The 19,502-nt window shown below is 34.9% G+C and overlaps 1 protein-coding gene across 1 annotated transcript in view; it reads left to right on the top strand.

Annotated features, from left to right (window-relative positions):
- Positions 1-16,646: 16,646 nt before the first annotated feature.
- LOC140747985 (cell adhesion molecule Dscam2) overlaps positions 16,647-19,502 on the top strand; it is a 64,808-nt gene continuing 61,952 nt past the window's right edge. The window contains exon 1 of the mRNA XM_073080666.1: positions 16,647-16,866. The gene's annotated coding sequence lies outside the window, so the exon portion shown is untranslated. The remainder of the gene's footprint in view (positions 16,867-19,502) is intronic.

Here is a 19,502-nt window from a genome sequence, read left to right as displayed (position 1 = left end):
TCGGCGTAGCCCTGCGGTAATCTCCGAGCTCCTTCCGACGATAGAAGTTACAAATTTAACTTTAAAGCGTTTTCGCTCAAGAAATATGGAAAGCAAAGTGGAAAAAGGTTTAGCACCAACTCTTCTTCGTTCATTGTTATGATTTACTTTCAGAATTGTATGTAATTATTATATTACTACATAGAGCCATTTGAGTAGTAGATACGAGTATATCAGACTCAAGTTCGGGATCTGTGGAATGAACCCATAATAATGTCTCCTATAATCATCACTTGTCCGTTGTGATCTTAAACAAAATATATACCATATCTTATGCCTGTGCAAATTGTGTTGGTTATTGTATTTTGAAATAAATGTTTACGTTCTTTTTATACAGATTTTAATTTAACACAATATGGGTCAGCTTTTTATGTAAAGTTATAATTTAGTTATACTCGTAATTAAAAATGCAAGCAAAATGGAATAAAACTTTTTAATTATAATTATTCATCTTTCCGTAGAATATGAATTGAGTTTAAAAATAAAATGAAAGCTTTCTTAATAACTGCCGTTAGTTCAGCGACCCGCCCGCTGAAGCTCTGACCTCTTTTAAAGCACCTTTCAAACTGTAACACATAATAATTTAATGCAATGACATTAATGTAACGGATCAGTGACATAATTTTTGCTAAATGGTACTATATTATTTCTTTTTTTTCGTAAGTTTCACTTTTTTATGTAATAAGAAAATCAATTTAAATATGGTCTTTATTTTATCAAATCTGTAAATAATGTATTCTAAATAATAATATTTAATAATTAAAATATATTTATTAGTATGATAATTATTATCGTTTTTTAATAATACATTACTACAATAAACTACTAATTGTATTGAGTTTATAATTGGAAATCATAGCATTTCACAATATATAAAATTCTAAGCCTCATAAACCTTAACAATGTGAAGAAAACTCGTTGCGAAATTGTAACGTGTGAAATTGTGTAACGCATATAAATATGAACGACCCGGTATATTAGCTGCTAACACAATAAGTGGTAATTGCGCGAGCGTAATTAACTCTAAACAATATGCCGCGGAGTGCTCGCTGCGATTGTGACGAGTAGTGACGAGCCCGCGGCACTCCGCGTGATGAGATCCGAGAGGGATGCTTGGAAGAAAGTAAGTATTATTAAGAAAGGGTGGTTTGTGCAGATCGTTTTGATTACGCTGAGATTGAAGACGGAAAATAAATAATAATATTCTTTTGTTGGATGATTGTTAAGGATATGAATTAGAGGTAGTCTTTATGTATTTCTGTATGAATATAGGTTTATGTATTTTTAAGACCAAAATATTTATAAACATGTCACGTGATAATACGTAATGCATGGACGACGACTTCTTTTTAGCTGCATTTATGAGCATGGAGGCCCACCACGATCCCATGACGGCTGGTGACTAATGGCCTACCCATTCCGGATACTTTAAATCCGCCCACAATATCTTCACTGAGTGGTACTGACTCCAGTCAACAGGACTGATATCCAATGATAAGAACCGGGTCTTTGTACTTACCCATACAGCTTCCGACCGCATCTAACGTTGATTTTTGTAGGTTGGTAATAATCTAACTTCAGGGACTAAGCGCCTTTCATGTTAGCATATGAATTTCATTCAATCTTGTATTGTTGATCAGAGTATGCGAATCCAGTGTTAATTTATGATACTTATTTAAGAAAAAATATTTTCTTGGGGCCATTTAAAATTTCAAGTGGAGTCATTCCAGCTTGATATTCTCAATCTTAGCGCCATTATTGCTATCGTTACACAATCAGCGCGAAGCCGTCGAGTGCTATATTGTTTCGAGTTAATTGGCCGCCTATCGCTCTATTGTTGTGTTGTGAAGCCTGCGTTACAACAATAGTGCTTGGGTATTCAATTGCTTCCCTGTCTCAATGATTTGAGCAGAAAATTATTGTTATCACTAACGATTTCATTAATAAACACTTTCTATTTTTGCAAGTTACAGAAAATAACTACTTCTTTTTACGTGAGATTTTTCATTAGGATATTTTTCCATGTTGACTACAAAAGATATGGCGGTACAAAAATCGCGTTTACAAGAAGCTTTGCAAGTCAACTATGTGTGACTTCAATGGACTTACTGGTTTTGTAGAAAGGAAAATACACGTACAATATAGAGATAGCAAGAGACATTCCGACTTAGTTCTCAAAGGTAGCAACGTTTCTAAGTACGTATATTTTTAGTCTATATGAGGTTGGTTACAGCCCGGCAGTGACCATGTACCATCAGTATACTGCTAGTTTAACAAAAAAATGTAACCAGTTTTCACAATTTAACTGGTTACATTTTTTTGTTGTGACTTTAACCTGATAAACAACGTTGGCAGATAGAATTTCGATATGTATTAAATGAGCGGACAGGACGTAGGTTTAAAGGTCGTCTCAGGTGTGTCGGGGGTCGGCGGGTCGCAATTTCACGCGCGGCGACACCTGCCCCAGCTCTGAGCACTCGTAATTATGTTGTGTAACGGTTGATCTCATCCAAAGTGATAAAAGAGAAAGCTCCTTATTGTGATAAAGTTTGTTATAGTATTTTCGTTTTTTTGTTCCATACTTATTTGCTTAATGTTTATTAGATAAATCCCTTTAGATTACAGACTCCAACACACTTTCAAGTAGTAACTTCGTGAGAGCAGTCGAGATCCCTTGATGCGATTACCTGGAGCCGGGTATTGCACTCCATACTAGTGTACTCTTCACACCAGCTCCCTCACCACTCATCCCTGAAAAGTTTAAAGTCATGGTTAATAGCTATTTAGGTACTGTACATTACTGGTTCTCTATAGTCGACATTGCTAGGTTCTGTTATTGTGCAGTAATGTAAACGTACATTACAAATATTTAGATAAAGTTTCTCTTTGTTCCATGCCAACCTAGATACAAAGCATTTTCTAGTGGAACGTAATAAAATGTCGCGCGTAAAATGTTTTGTTCGTAAGCTGTAAATAGGATAGCGATATTGCAAAGGTGCGACTTATTGTTTCAAGGAAATTTAAATTCCTTTCCAACGTTACAGAGGGACCTACTTCAACATTTGTAATATGTGTATATTTCACGAAACAAAGGCGCTATTGTTTCTTTTCCATCTTTAGTTCCAACTTTTATTTACGCTGTTTCGAAGACGACGAATTATTTCATCATTGATATTTTGAGAAATAGTTATTCATCAATGTCAAAAGACACTATATATTGAGTGTTATAGTGTGTATATCATATACTTAGTGTGTAGTGTCTAATAATTCGGTACTACAAATTGTAACCAACTTCGACCTTGAGTATAAGAAGTTTAAATTAAATGTTAGTTGAGGCGAGTAAAACTTAGCTTATCTTAATATCTCAACACCAGAAATTTAATATTAGTACTATGTTTATAATCTTTCCCAGAAATATAATCTGACTTTCTAAATGTTAATAATACTAGAACCGACTGCGTAATATATCTACATTCTTCTACTTTTTAATTAAAATACATTTTAATAGATAGGTACGGTTATACAAGTTCCTTAGCAAAATATGCCCGAACTATTTTCGTTTCATCTTCATCATCGTCTTATATTTCGATATACTTTTAGAATTGTACATAATAATGCAATACCATATTTGTGTAAGTAACCTATACCAAAATTATTTTTAAAAATACTTAGGTATATAAGACAAATCATGTATTTGTTTGATAAAAAAATGCAATAAATTTCGTGCCTTTATTCTGTTAAGAAAATCGACAAACTCGTATTTACTATTTTTGACTAAAATCAGAGGAATTTAGCAATTACGTGGTCGGATCCTAGAGTAATACGAAGGTCCAAGGCCCCATCTATAATACCGCAACAGAACACAATAATACTACTACTTAACTGTAGCGTCACAATAGCTCTGCACAATCTAGTTTAAATCTTATTACCTTCGTAATAGAGATCGCAAAATTATACTTCGTAAATCAAAACAGCTTTACACAATCCTCCGCTGTAAATGACGCCTGTCCCAAGAGATTTCAGACATTGTTTCAAGACTCCGAAATCCTTGAATACGGATTTTGTTTTGATAATAGTATTTCATGGAGATAGCATTTATGAACACAGACTCATTGTCTTCTCTGTAATAAATATCTGTTCTATATTAAAGATCGTGTGTTTTACATCAAGCAAAATCAATCTATTATCGTAATGTACATTGTTAAGGTATTTATATAAAAATAGAAGAACGAAACAATTTAGAAATATAACACAAATATATTTTGTTCCAATGTGAAAGTTTTGTTGGAAAATTATATTTTAATTACTATTGTAAATTGAAAATGAGTTATGTGATAATTATAAACAAAATGTCCGCATAAATCCAAGTAAACGACTGCTCGCCTTCAGTAGGGAAATGAGAAAAGTTGCGGCAGGAACACAATTATTTATTACATGCCCTTACGACCTTACAGATTGTTTTTGGATTTTAATATAAACATTTGTACGTCACGATGACGACACGAGTAACGACGGCCTATTTATTTATATTGTACACGCGATACGCTACTTAAGAAATGTAGCGTATGGTCATACACCGTCGAACCCATTAACCTGATGTGTTTTTTTTTGTTCGTATAATAGTTCTTAGGGTTTCATACGTCAAAATGCAAAAACGAAACTTTTATACCATCATTCATGTGTCTGCCTGCATGTCCGCCTGTCACAACTAATTTCCTGCAATTCTAGTGCCCCGATTAAGTTTAAAATTGGGGTTGGTGAAACATGTGCATTTTGTGACCCAAACCTGTTGGTTATTTTTTGTAAAATTTAGAATAACTTGTGTATTATGACGGTATTGGAAAAAATATTTTACAAATAACATTTTTTTAGTCCATATAGTTTTATTAGAATATACGTTTTTATTAACGTGATCGTAAGAATAAAATAAAATCACATAATATTTCGTCCGTGAGGTAACAAAAGCGCGGTACTTACTTTGAACAACTTTTTCAATATTATACCTTTATGTGCCAACAAGGAACTAATACAACTGCTTATTGCTTTCCCTCTGAGCTAACAACATTCTTCATAACTGGAAGTTTGCGAAGAAAACGATACTCGAAATACCAATTTAAATTCACAGAAACAATATTATTTCGTGCTACAGAACAGGAAGCTTCTGCCGTTTTGAATGCTAATGCTACAATGAATAATATAATTTGAGTCAAAAACTTCAATTTCTTTATATTTGTAAAGTTTTGAGATTGTAAGTACCCAAGCAAGGTAGCGCGAAGGTCGTAAAAGGTTATCGTACACAGCATTGGCGCGCATTGTTCCGCGCCGGCTAAACGCCATTATTATTTAATTCGCCCGCAACAGTTGCCAGCTGCAGCGCGGCACATTACCAAGCATTGTTCCACCGTGTTTCAGTGCTATTATTATTTAATTCCTACTCAATAGTTGCGGGCCGCGAGCTGCGGCGGCGCCTGCGACCAACAATGTTCTGTGTTCTTTGTTCTCGCTACGAGTTCGTGTTATTAATTGTTTTTGATCACCAATATCTGACACAAATCTCCAAGAATAGTAGTACTCTTACTTATAACTATTCATAACAGTGGCGTCTTAACGTTTAAAGCTAAATTGACTACGGTAGACAGGTCTAAATATAAATATTAGTTTATCACTTATTCCACTGCATACTTGCATTCCATCAAATTTTCATTAGTAAATTTAATAGTGCATGGGTACACGTAACTGTACAATAATGCAAACAATGTACATTTGACATCAGTTATAGATATGTTTGTGCCCACCAGCTAGTTGATAATAAGTTTATGAATAGTAATTCAATATTCGGGCTCGACCCAGAACCATCAATCCAGCGCGGGGCTGCGGGCGACAGACCGTCAGCGTCAAACGTTATGTTTCCACTTTATACTCTACAAGTTACATAACCTTACATGTACATGTAAATTGATTTCTCAACATGTAAATTATTGACAGCTTTGTAATTATTATGATAATTTGGAGAATGGTAATTAATTCAAAAATTCATACTAATTCTACCAGATGTTTTACTGTGGAGTAGCCTTTAACAGCTATTATTGGTTTATTAATTTATTTTTGCATTTTCAACATTTGTATTTATTTTTAGTACAACCTTCACTATTGGTGATTATAATTGAAACCTGACGGCGCCCTTGTAATTAAGCAAACTCTCAAACGTTTAATTGAAAATTTCAATAATAACAAAAGATCAAAAGTAAATGGTCTCGGCGTCCCATACTTTGCAAAGACGAAGAACTTACCAATTAAAATAATAGACTTTTACTTAAAGCTAGCCAATTAGACGGGAATAACTGAACAGTGTGATTGCGTGGGCGTCGTAAACAGCGTGAAAACAATAGTCACTGCCAGTTCTGAGCTTTCATTATTGTTATAAATAACGTTATATAACTTGTTTCTTTGTGTACTCGTACAATATACATACTACACGTACGATTTTTTTACAATCTATCCTCAAATTAGAAAATTCAACTGCGTTAACTAATATTTGAAACACCCGAATCGATTTTGACCTGATTTAACGAAGTTTTTATATCACGAAAACGTCTTAAATTTCTCAAAGAAAACTTAAACATTAGCAACGCACACGGACCGAACAGTACGTGTAATCTCATTTTTAACATTGCTATTACTTTTTGGCATAGTGAATTTCTACTTGAATTAGGTAGTCTGGACTTCAGTCGAGGAAATATGTCATAGTTTCACCTTTACTTTATTTTTACCTTTTTGGTCTTGTGCATATGAATGAACTATATGTAAACTTCATCATGGACACTGATTATTATGAACCAAAGATAAAATAATAATAAAGCAAAGAATTGAAGCAAAGCATATCGACCGTCTGCGCCACATCCGGCGAAGCGCGGAAAATTTTAATTATCGTGATATCTCTTTGATACGGCGAGAGCGAATAATTGAAATTTTTCCTTTTCTCGTTTTAATAAGCTGTACATAATGCTCCGGCATAGAAACTAATTAATGGGCGTTTTACTCATTATTCCGAGATCATGGCTACGAACTTATTCGAGAAAATAAATTTAATAATATTTAAGAGAATAAATCTAATAAATATTTTTGTTACTGCATATAAAGTCTGTATTTTTGAGGTAATACAAAGCACAAATTATTTAAAAAACATTTCTGGGCAATAACGACACAATGACTAGATTAAAATATATCTGTGAGGCAACACACTACGTCCACACAGTTCTGATTTGGTTACAATGAGATTTCTAATTATTTGAGCTTAATTAAAGTCGCATTGAAATTTCACATTATCTACACAAATTTTCGTTCTATTCGCTCACAAAAAAATAAATCTCAATTTGCAATACTTAAATATAAATCCGTTGAAACTTAGTTGTGACATTTTCCAGCGCTTCGGTACGAGTACAATAAACTTGAGACTGGTGTATCTTATTCTGTTCTCTTTATAACCGGACACCTGCATTATACTATTTGTAAGAAGAGTTCGCCTTGCATTGTATACTAATAAGATTGGCTGACGATAATATTATAAAAGGGAGTATTATTAGCAGAGTGACTTCTTGTGTTTATAGACTTCATTGTGTATTTCTTACTATACAAATGAAACATTAGATTATTTCGTGATTTATAAAAAAGTTTAGAGCTGAGGTCGTATAAAATATCTTTAAAATCTTTTGCTATTTACGATAGTTGGATACTTGACACTTATTATATTAACAAAATGGCTTTTAAATTAACGCCAATAAAGTGGTGAGACTAAGACTTGGTATAAAATAACAATGTTTAAACCATTTTAATTTAATGGTATTCAAAGTATTCGAGCTCGTCTGACAATAAATGCCATGTCAATTTAATTAAACGGGGTAATTGGAATTGTAATTCTATTAATGGAATTGTTTCATGCGACCCAGGTACCGTTCACAGTAGTATTTGAGGAACCAAAACAATGGGAATTAAAACAGCTTAAATACAGTATTAAATAAATATCATTAGGGAGATTTGAATAATCTTTTTTTAATTACTTACAGTATAATCATAATTAAATTACCAACTTATACTTGTAACCTTATTTTTTTCATTAATTCTCAATATCTCTATGTGAAGTGGAACACCTTTTGTACGAATGCCATTTTAAAACGATATATCGATTGCCCTGTCTTGTATCTCTATGAATATAGGAAAATGTTATTTAAACGGAATTAATTAAAAGATCAGATTTCTACCAAAAACTAGGCACGAGGCACGCGGCGAGATGCGTTGCTACGGGAGAAATGTGGAATGTATGTCTCCCTTGTTACACCCTTCAAACTGTAACACTGAAGACTGCCGTTATAAGAAAGAAATAGCCTGTAGATACCCATATACCACCTTCAAATACTGTTCATTTGTCCTGCGAGTTTTCCTTTCACACCAGTAGCTGGGAATACCATACTGCACTGAGACCGAACTTACAGATGATGAATAAGATCAATACTCCAGCGTTTAGATAAACTTTTCATGAATTTAATCATTATTTATGTACATCTATCAAACACATTATAATTTATTTGTTTGCAAAGGAGTACTCATATGAACTAATTACTTGAATTAAATAACTAAATTAACAAACCTTGTACCACACAATAATAGTTGCATTGGCACGACTCTCCGCTGAGCTCGAGCAAGCGGCTAGCAATCGCTCACGCCATCGAATCGATTCTACTCATTCCCTGCTATTTACTGTTTCGCTTCTGATATTTCCAGTTTGGCACTTGAATTAGTTGAGACGGGAGAGATGGCAAGCTATTGACGTTATGCAGGAAGCAGTTGTATGGAAATGAAACTTAATCGGGCCAACTCTGAAGAGCGATGTTGTAAATTATTTTATATTATGTGTTCTCGGCGATATCCTATGTATAACGTAGAATAGGCTTTACCACAAAACACGTAATTGTTTATATGCACCTAAAATGCGCTGAAACCATGTAATGTTAAAATATTTGATTAAATGAAACCTACATTTATCAGTACTACCTGCAATGAGTATTTAAGTCTTTGTCGTTGTAAAATATCACATATTTTTATAAACGCTCATAAGTAATTTCTAACTAAAGTCCTGTTCGTTTCATGCTAGGGTATGGCAGGAATTAGTAACGATTTTTTTAACTTAAGCTTAATCTTATAAAAAATCTTCACAGTAACTCGGTGTGAGAGCAGATACTCGTATGTCATGTCGAACACGTAAAGCAGATGTAGCTTAAATTGTACGAGCGCTAGGAAAATCCCGCGAAGCCGCACCGCCCCGCGCCGCTAACACCTCATCCATTAACAAACAAAAGCAGAACTGCTATAAAAAGCCACGTAAATATAAAGCTGCGTAACACTTTTCAACTGGATTGAATAGCGTGCTCTCGGAGGTCTAACTGAATAAGTCGCAAATAAAATTACAGGTCGCAATGAAAGAGTGCCGTAGCGAGCATCGGAGCGGACGACGGAGCGGGCGGCGGAGCGGGCGGCGGAGCGGGCGGCGGAGCGTGTGACGGTGCGGGCGGCGGGAGCTCAATGGACGCGTCCGTCCGTTTCATTACGACGAGCTTCGCATGAAAATAAAAGATAGGCTCGAATTTGTATGCCCCGGTGCGCACTTGGTCTTATTTTAACGCCATTATTCGAAATGAGCATTTTGTCTGCGAATTAAAACGCTCCCTGCAAAGCAAAAGTTTTACAGCTTTAGAGCTCTTTATGTGAGTGATGAATAACGCGAATCGAGGTTAAATTAACTCGTCAAAAATGTCATGAATATCACAGGAGATACCGCAACGGAATTTTAACATTCTCTTAGGGTGGCGTTCCCATTGTGACAATTATACTGTGGGAAGCGCGCGTAGCACTTAGAGATGCATTTTCTTTAGAAATTAAAAGTGCTAAAACAACCGCCCAACGACCGAGCTCCGTGGTAAAATTCATTTCGATATGGCGCTCCCGCAATCACTTACGGCGACGACTACGCCGCAATTAAGTCCACCATGAAATGTATTTCTTTTAATTCACGTCGCTTCATTCATCCGCGCGGCGGCGACGCGAGCGGCCGCACAATGCTCTCCAATCTCGTTCCTCCAGACGAAACAGATTAGATCGGAACAGACAATGCGCGGATGTCGGCCGCCGAACTGCGCGGGCTCCTGACGCTGATTACTCTCGCTTTTGTGCGCGACACCGAACTCCAGCCGCTTGATTCTTTGTTATTCAAATGCTGCTACACGATAGCGTCCTAACTTTGAATTAGTTTCCGTTTGAATTATTTAGGAACTGTTGGCTGTGATTATATCATACAATCTGTTAAATTCTATTAAATTCAGAATTAGTTGATACTAATTATATGCATTCGCATGTTTATATGCAAGGTAGACTCTCCGTTACTCTTTAAGTTTCGACTGTAGCAAATAACGTAAATCGATATTCTGATAGGCCTTTGTGTAATCTACACGAGGTTACAAGATTATTCAAGGTTTATAGGACACCATAAATATCTATATCTTACTTTAAACTTTAAAAGGATTTAATCGGTGGCAATGTTTACATTTTTATCTTTTTTTCATATCTTTCCAGATCACAGTTATTAGCTGTTTTCAAAGTTGACCCACTGTTTTATATCCTCCTAAACCTGTTTATATTAATTTCATCCTTTTAATTTGGAACATAATGAGTTCTGCACCTCTGGAGGCCGTGAGTCCCTCTCACTGCGCTAGTCTGTGGCGCTACATCACCCCGTTGCAGGTTTCATTTTCTTTTCATCAAGGTATCTTCACGCTCCGGGGACGACGTCTCCGCCCTCCCCCCTCCTCCGCAGCCTCCTCCCTGCCATTCTTCGTCCCCTCAATTTGAAACTGTTTTTTTTTTTTCTCCTCAGCCTCTGCTCCCAGCATTAATTTCAGTGAATCGTCGAAGTTGTTGTTTGAATGGCGATCTATTTAAGTGTAAAGTGGATGACAGAAGAGAAAGCAAACAAATGAACCGAAACTTTTTGAACGACAATCATTTTCCTTTCGTATACCTTCTAAAAGAATTTTCCATAATATTGCTTACAAACTAATATTTACGCCCAAAATTATATTCTCTATTATCTTCTAAGCAACTTTAATCTGAAAATTCCTGTAATACATCGAAGATTCTACTTCCATAAATTGTTGTTTCCATTGAGATGCACGAGCGCTGTCTCGCTTATTATTATGTCACGTACTTAGTAATACTGTTATTGTAATATTTCTCATAGCGAAGCAAGCTAATGAAGTCGTGACTATGCATGATACATTAATTCCAGAATTGTAATTTAGATACTGACTATAAATTAATAAAGTACCAGTAAAAACCATAATGAAAAATTTTACTATATAACCTTAATATCATTCTATCAGTTAAATTCAGTTACATGATTGAAGTTAAGAAATAAGCACTAGGCATGTGACGTTTTCATATTCTAAACGTTACATAAAATACAAGAAATAAATAATTAAAACGGCGATGCATTGGCGACTCCTCTGGTGTTGCAAATGTCAATAGGCGACGGTGACTGCTTTCCACTAGGTAGCCCAACTCCCTTATCGTGAGTTATAAATATAAAAAAAATGTGAGCCGTAACGGGACGCCTGGCAGATGTGAAACATCGACATTATTTTGTAAAAGTAGGTAATATGCAGAAAAAAACATATTAATTTTTTAATGTTCATATTTATAACAAATAAGAAAAAACTTTCGTGCGCTGCACGCCATCAGCTGATTTTGAAATACAATTCTGTCAGTCTTAATAAATTTATTCTCTGAGAAGAATGACATTAAAATTAATTAATAATTTAAAAACATTGTATGCAATGATTTTTATGTGAATTTTAATCTACCAAGATAGTAGATTTTACATTTGCTGGCGCTCAAAACACACCAAATATACGCGTGCTTAATGCACAGATAAATGCATACTTTAATTATAAAAAAATAATTAACTTACTGATGACTTGATGGTGTGTCATAGTGTGATTTTGCTTTCTTTGCAGAAGGCTGATCACTTTCACTCTCTAAATTATCACGGTCAGACATTTTATTATCAGAAAAATAAGCGGGCAATACTTAAAACATACAAAATACGTCAAGTGGTGTAAAACGAGTTAAAACGACTCCAGTCGCTCTCGCGCGGCGTAGTAATACACACGAATGTCACTGAACACGTTAAACGTCATTATTTTGAATTTTAAGCCTCAAAATGCCTTCTTGTGCAATGCATAAATGCAAAAATTATGCTCGAAAAAGAAACAAGATTCATGGAATCACCTATCACACGTAAATGAAGAGAAATTATTAAATTTTGTTTATTTTTCGTGTTCGATCCGCCATGATTACATGAGTAACCAGAAAGAGACAAAGTATTTTTTTGTCAATGAAAGTGATAAAGACGCAAAATGCATGACCATGCATTTTGCGTCTTTATCACTTTCATTGACAAAAACTTTCATTGATTGAATTGAACTGTCATAGATCAATGAAAAAATTTTCATTGATCTATGACCATAGATCAACAGAACAGAAGTGACATTTTATTGAAGCTCACGATGTTCATACGTGTATGTTATAGTTTAAGATCCCACTGCTTAATTTTTATATTAGTGTGTTTTAGTCAAAATATAACTTTTATAGTTTATTTTAATAAAATAAAATCGATATATGGGAAATTCTGTATCCTAATTTCTAAATTTTCTTCGATATCTGTGGTAAATAATAAAAAATATTACCATAAAATTTATATGGGATAGTATACGGTATTTTAAAATTTCTTTAATTGAATAAATTAACCTAAACATAATTTAATAAACAATCTTTGTATAGCCAGAAATTAATCCACAAAAAGACCACGGTAAGATTATATAAAATTCGCATGTCACGATGTTAGTTACTGTACTCCTGCGAAACGCTCTTACTGATTTTCATCAAAATTTATATGCATATTCAGTAAGTCTGAGAATTGGCTACTATCTATCTATTTTTCATATCTCTTAAGTGATAAGGGTTGTTCACCCTTAACATTTTTTTATTTATATGGCAACACAATGTTTGCTGGGTCAGCTAGTACATTTATAAAATGTACACAACTTTGCAATTAATGGTCGTGTGTAAAATAAAACTGAAAATAATAAACATAAATTAGTAAAGATACTTCGCCGCCTTGAAATTGAATGAAGCCACAAACGGCTTATTAGTAAGTTTTTTTTGAATTCTTGACAAATAAAAACATTTTTAGAGAAAATTTACAAATAAATAACTAATACTGCGTAATTTACATAATAGATAAATAATTATTTCAAATATTTTAGGGACATTTTAGCACGGAGACGTGGCAAAACTTTTTTACGCAACTATTTCAATTCTCAAAACTGGGTACATTTTCTTGTTAGGAGTGAGTAATCTTTACTAATATACGATAATAAATATAAACAATTTTTAAATCGTATATTTTAAACCAGTCGATACATCTGTATAGATACATTCTTTCATCAAATTATATATTTATATAATAATAATTTATTTAGTTAAACTGTACTATAACATTTCTACGTAAACGATGTACTAAAACTATTATCGACAGTTCTGGACATTTTTTACCTTCTGTTCCATTATTTCATTGTCTTTGACAAGCATGAGTATCAATGAGAAATATACGTCCATACGTCCCGTTTTTAACGGGACAGTCCCTTTTTTCGATGCTTCGTGCCGTTGTCTCCGAAATGAACCGTTGCCATTGTCAATTAAGTAACAGTAAATATTATAATTGTGAAAAAAACATGGGGTGCTCCATTTATCAGTTTTCATAAAGCGCCCCACATTTTTTGCACAATTATACTATTTACTTTTCCTTAAATGATTCCTAGATTGAAAATTATTTTCTACTTTTTAGTTAATTTTATCATAAAAGCGTGTTTTTTATTATTTCTAACTATATTTTTTCAAGTAAAAAGTATTTGACATAAAAAAATCGATGTCCCGTTTTGACTGAAGTAATCATTGGTCACTATATTCCATGGTCAATATTTACGATTGCGTACACTTGAAACGCAAGGTCAAACACTAGTTGTCTTTTTTTATCACATTGTTCTAATAGCTCTGTCCCTTATAGAACATTTGTCTATGTAGTTAAAGGTAATCGTCGCCACGCCAGAAATCTTTTTTACGTGCGGCTATAGATGTTTCACATCAAAAAAACAAATATATAAAGTAGCTTACAAAGTTTTGCAATAGGTGTTACAGAAAATATGAAAAGCCCGCGAGATGTCGCAACAGTAAGGAGATCTCATTTTAACAAATCAGTGCTCGCATGAAGCGCCGAGCGACTGCCGCACTTCATATTATGTTGATGATATTATCCGCACACATCGTTGCGTGCGACGAGCTGACGGCTTCCTTATTATGTGAATACACCTTCGAGTGACGGGCATACAGTCGACGGGTAATTTTTTATGTTTATGGAAATACACCATTCAACGTCATGTAGTAGTTAGTGTATAACACAAATGATCAGACTTCAACACCGCCTGAGCTCAATAATCCTTCAATATTAAAAAAATATGCATTGTATACACGAATGTTGTCAAGAAGCCCATCCACACTTAATCATAACATTTGATTTACGAAAGGAAGATGTGTGGCGGCGGTACTTCCGCCGTGGTACCGTACAAAGGAATTCTATCATTAACGAACTTATAACCATAACCGGTACAGCACCCCAACTAGCGATTACAACACGGTGAGCAATCTCCGGCCGCGGCCGCCCCGCCCCGCGCCACGCGCTCGCAACCGCGGGGTTTCTTCATCTCAGTCGCAAATCAACTATTTGTTTATGTATTTTAGAATTTCTATATACAATTATTATTACGTTGCCATTTTTTAATCACATACGTCATACATAGTACGTACGTAATCATTATTTTTGTAAATGAAATAAATAAGTTACGTATAAAAATATGGTGTTGTGTCATGAAATCTGAAACTAGTCTGAAACTTTCTGAAAACTGAAACGTGTGCTGCCCGTGGCTTCGCCCGCATTTTAAAGAAATAATATGACATACATAAAACAGAAATGTTGTACCTTCATTGGAATGACAGTGGTACCATCTGTCGAAAATTGGTCTTACCAACTCCCAAACCTTCGTGGGTTCTTGGACAACAACTTTGCAAAAGATCATCACTTGATCAAGAGCTTGATCTTGAGCATAGTTTCGGATTCTATAAAATTAAAAATAAAAACCCACGGATTAAATTGTGAATCTAAACCATTCTCAAGTCCCCTTAAACACACACAACAAATTTCATCAAAATCAGTCCAGTCATTTAGGAGGAGTTCAGTGACATACACACGCACATAAGAAATATATACATATTTCGGAACAGGGATGGCCGAAATAGTTGATTTTGTATGTATTCCCGAACCGACATCTTTTGTTACTTCGTATTTGTCAGGATTATTATGATACAGGTGCACGTAGGTATACAGTCGCCGATATTCTTATCACTAACTTATGTATCTTAACTTAACCACTTGTAATGCTTTACGTAGTCCTTAAATCACTACACTGAGAATGCTCTAATTAATTGAACTACAACTAAATGGACACTATCAAAACGGAGACAGTTCCTCGGTGCGTGCGAGTCAACTTCACTCGTCAGTTCCCAAGTCGCTCTGTATGCGTTCGTCCCTTACGACCGCCGCACCGAGACTCTGTCGAAGCTCCACCAAGTGCTTTAAGTGTAGCTTGTGTTCTGAAGTACCCATTTTATGACGTCACAGGTGACCACTCCGACATATATATAAAGATAAAGCAAAAGACGACCAAAAATAATGGTTTATTAAAAATAATTAAAAGTTTAATACTTTTTTATTATAATTAACTTAAAATTATGAAGGTACGTAGGTAGGTGGTTAATTGCTTAATACCACAATGTAAATATCCCTGGCAGCATTGGCATCAAACATCGCAAGTAATGAGATGTTCTAAGAGGATTAATTAACGCTCATTACTCGAGTGTGAAAGGCGATCCAAGTTGTCCTTCACGCGACCCGACATTAATACCTTTGAGATAAATGACCCGATTCTTTATCAAGTTACGCCACTCAATTTATATAGTAACTGTCAAAGCGATTGCTTTTATTAAATGTATATTAATTTCAACCGAGCTCTGAGCGCGCTTTCGTTCGTAGTAATCATTACAATTTTGAGCCGAAAATGAACAAGCGCGGCTAACAAGATCTTTACGGTAAATGAAATTTTCGATCCATTCAAATTGATTATAGAAGCAGAATTTGATAAGACGTAACTAGATCGGCAGTCTACAATTCACTGCTTAGGTATAATTTTTTATTAAATATAATATAATGTTTAGTTTCAATTATAATTTCAATATTATATTTCAGCTCTCATTACCACTCGTGCGGGCTGGTATAAACCCTGAATTAGAAGAAATAATGTTGGACGCTTGAGGCAACAATCGAATGTACTCGTAGCGCAGAAAGTTGGAGTCCGTAGCGCGCCGCCAGCCTCACTCGGAGTTTGGCTGCGGCTTGCGGCATACGTTCGCACACGCGCGGCCCCGTGGTCTACGATGCGCGCTACGAACTACGAGTTCGCTACGAAATAGCTACGGACACCGCTACGTGACTAAAACTCTCAATTTTTGAATCAATTATTTTTCTTTACTATTCTTTGAATTTGTGTAGTGTACAGTGAAACTAAGGTTGTGCATAAATGTTTCGTGCGACGGTTGTTCCCGAAGCAGGTGAGTTTAAAGTTATTGTTTGATGCCAACTCTCCCGGAAGCTTACGCTCCATTTCGTTCGGGTATCGTAAAACTTGGAGTTTACTTTGGAAGTTCAACGAAGACTAATAAAATATTATTTTGTTTGGAGCAATATTTTCTAAAGAGTATTGGATCTAATAACAAATATTTAGATTTAATTATGCGTTGTTATAATAAGGATTTATTTATTTAAAATTATGCGTAATTTATTTGTTTAGTAATACAAAAAACATTTTTATATATCAAATGTATTTAAATCGCCCAACTTCACACGTGAACATACCCATACGCGTATAATACTTAATAGTTATTAAAAGCATTATTTCTCTACTTATTCTCGTAAACTTAAGCAGTACCGACCCATTTATTACAATAATATACTGCACGGAATACGCACCGAATGTAACATAGGACTAAGTAAATATTATTATACATAGTTATAATAGTAGTAAAACTCAAAAAATATGTCACTGTAATAGAATACTAAGTATGGATATTATTTATTCATAATTGAATAATCAGTTACGGTAATATAATAATGTGAGAATTATAGTGCTCGTAGAAATCAATATATCATAGCGTCCAATAACAATAGTGCTACTTATTCAATTATCCTAATGCTTTGCTTACTTAGTATTATTCAGATTTAATGATAGTGTTGAAACATCTAAATTATGAACGTTTTTGTCTCTATCTGAGTGCAGTAGGGCAAATCAGTTTTGTCTTCAACTGGGCGTTTGATCTGTTTCCGTATCGTGGGTTCTTTATAGCTGGCCAAAAGACAGACAAGGTCTTTTTGAAGGTGGTAGAACCCTTTATGGTTCGACTCCGGCGGCACCACCGCCACACCTATTTCTACCTAATAACAGCAGTGCTAGGCGCTGCTGTGTTCCGGTTTGAAGGGTGTGGTTAGGGAGACAGACTTTGCCGAGGCACTGGAATGCCTCGGCAAAGTCTTAGTCCTCAGGGGTAGCGGCGCATCTGTGGCCGACCTCAGGTAGGAATGTCTAATCCTATCTGGGGTTGATTACAGATGTCCATGGGCGGAAGTAGCCACTTACCATCAGGTGGACTGCATGCTCGTCTGCTACTCTTATATTATAAAAAAAAAAAAAAAAAAAAGACAAACTACGATCGTTAAGAAGGTAGTTACTATATGATACGCCTGTGAACATTTGCAACACCAGAGGAATGACCAATGCAGTGTCGGTTTAATTGTACCTTTTTTTAAGAAACCTACTCACATCTTGGCCCTTTGTGGGTAAAAGGAACGGGCAAGCCGTGGCCAGGATCTAACCCGTCGGTGAATGGCGCTGAATGCAGACATATCCAATCTGTCATACATTTGGTTTAGTGTTAAAATATACATAAGTCTGAAAAAATATTTTAAGTATCTATTTGCTACGATAAGTTTTTGTACACCTACTTATCTTCTTATATGCCTATGATTCTTGAAACCATAGAAAACAAAGCATGGAATCATGAGTATTAATATTATTTTACTTTTATTATCTATTTAAGGTTGTTTATTTAATCTGCTGAATATAAGAAGCAATTCTTCTGTGATATATCGTAGTGGTTATATTCTCTTTGATATATAACTTGTTTTGTCTTTGTGCAAGTGCACTGATCCATGCTTTAGTGCTCGTTTTAATAATCAGTTTTAAGCATATAGCTGTGAATGGGTAAACGATTGGGTAAAAATCTAATTAAACTGTATTTTTTTTTAAATTTAAAATTTTGTAATACCTGCCTTACAAAAACAAAAAGAAAGAAACCCCGCAGGAACACTCCCCTTAGCTGCAATTGCATTACACGGTAAAGAGTTCAGATAGGATTAAGTTCCAGTGTCCCCTTACAGGATAGTGCAACGTCCCCAAGACGTGCGCGGATTAGGGACAAAACTACGAACCGGGCGCATATTATGTTCTTGCAATTAAGTAAGGTGCTTCTATATAAAGTGTTATATAAACTAAATAACCGTGTAGTATTGTATACATTTCTTCACTTATTAAACAAACCTACAATGTAAAAATCTAATTTAATAAAGTTATATACATAAAGTTTGTATATTTATGCTTTAATTATGTGTATGAATAATACCAATAACGTCAACAAGGAATACTTTTGTAGGGCTATTAATGCAGAAAATGTTGTTAAATAAGTTATTCTTTTTATTGCGGATGTCAAAAAAGATTTTGTGACAATGTTTTTAATAGCACACTAATCTAGTATCTGGCGGAAACTAAACAGGGGATTTCGATGTCAGGGGTTGATTGCGGGGATCACGAAGTTTAGCGGGAGATGGCAGCCCGCCAGCGACGCCGCTCCGGGCTGCGTCGGCCGCGCGGGGAATTATGTTACCAACTTCAGTTATAATGTCAACATGACTTAAGCCCGTTATTATTATCTAATTGATCAAAATTTGCCTACCAAATTGCTAGTATGAAGTATTGATCAAATATCAAACTTTGCAGACAAGAAAAAACATTGGATAGATTGATTATTAATAACGGGCTTTACTAGCACGGTATAAGTGCAACAAATGTCCGGTGAAATAATTTACTATCCTGAGTAATAAAATTTCTTCCCAAAGTTGACTTAATATTTTTAGT

This window comes from Epargyreus clarus, unplaced genomic scaffold (assembly GCF_041222505.1).
Source record: "Epargyreus clarus isolate Ecla_fem2 unplaced genomic scaffold, WU_Ecla_fem_2.2 ptg000003l, whole genome shotgun sequence".
Classification (NCBI taxonomy): domain Eukaryota; kingdom Metazoa; phylum Arthropoda; class Insecta; order Lepidoptera; family Hesperiidae; genus Epargyreus; species Epargyreus clarus.
This window is presented reverse-complemented; position numbering and strand designations above follow the sequence as displayed.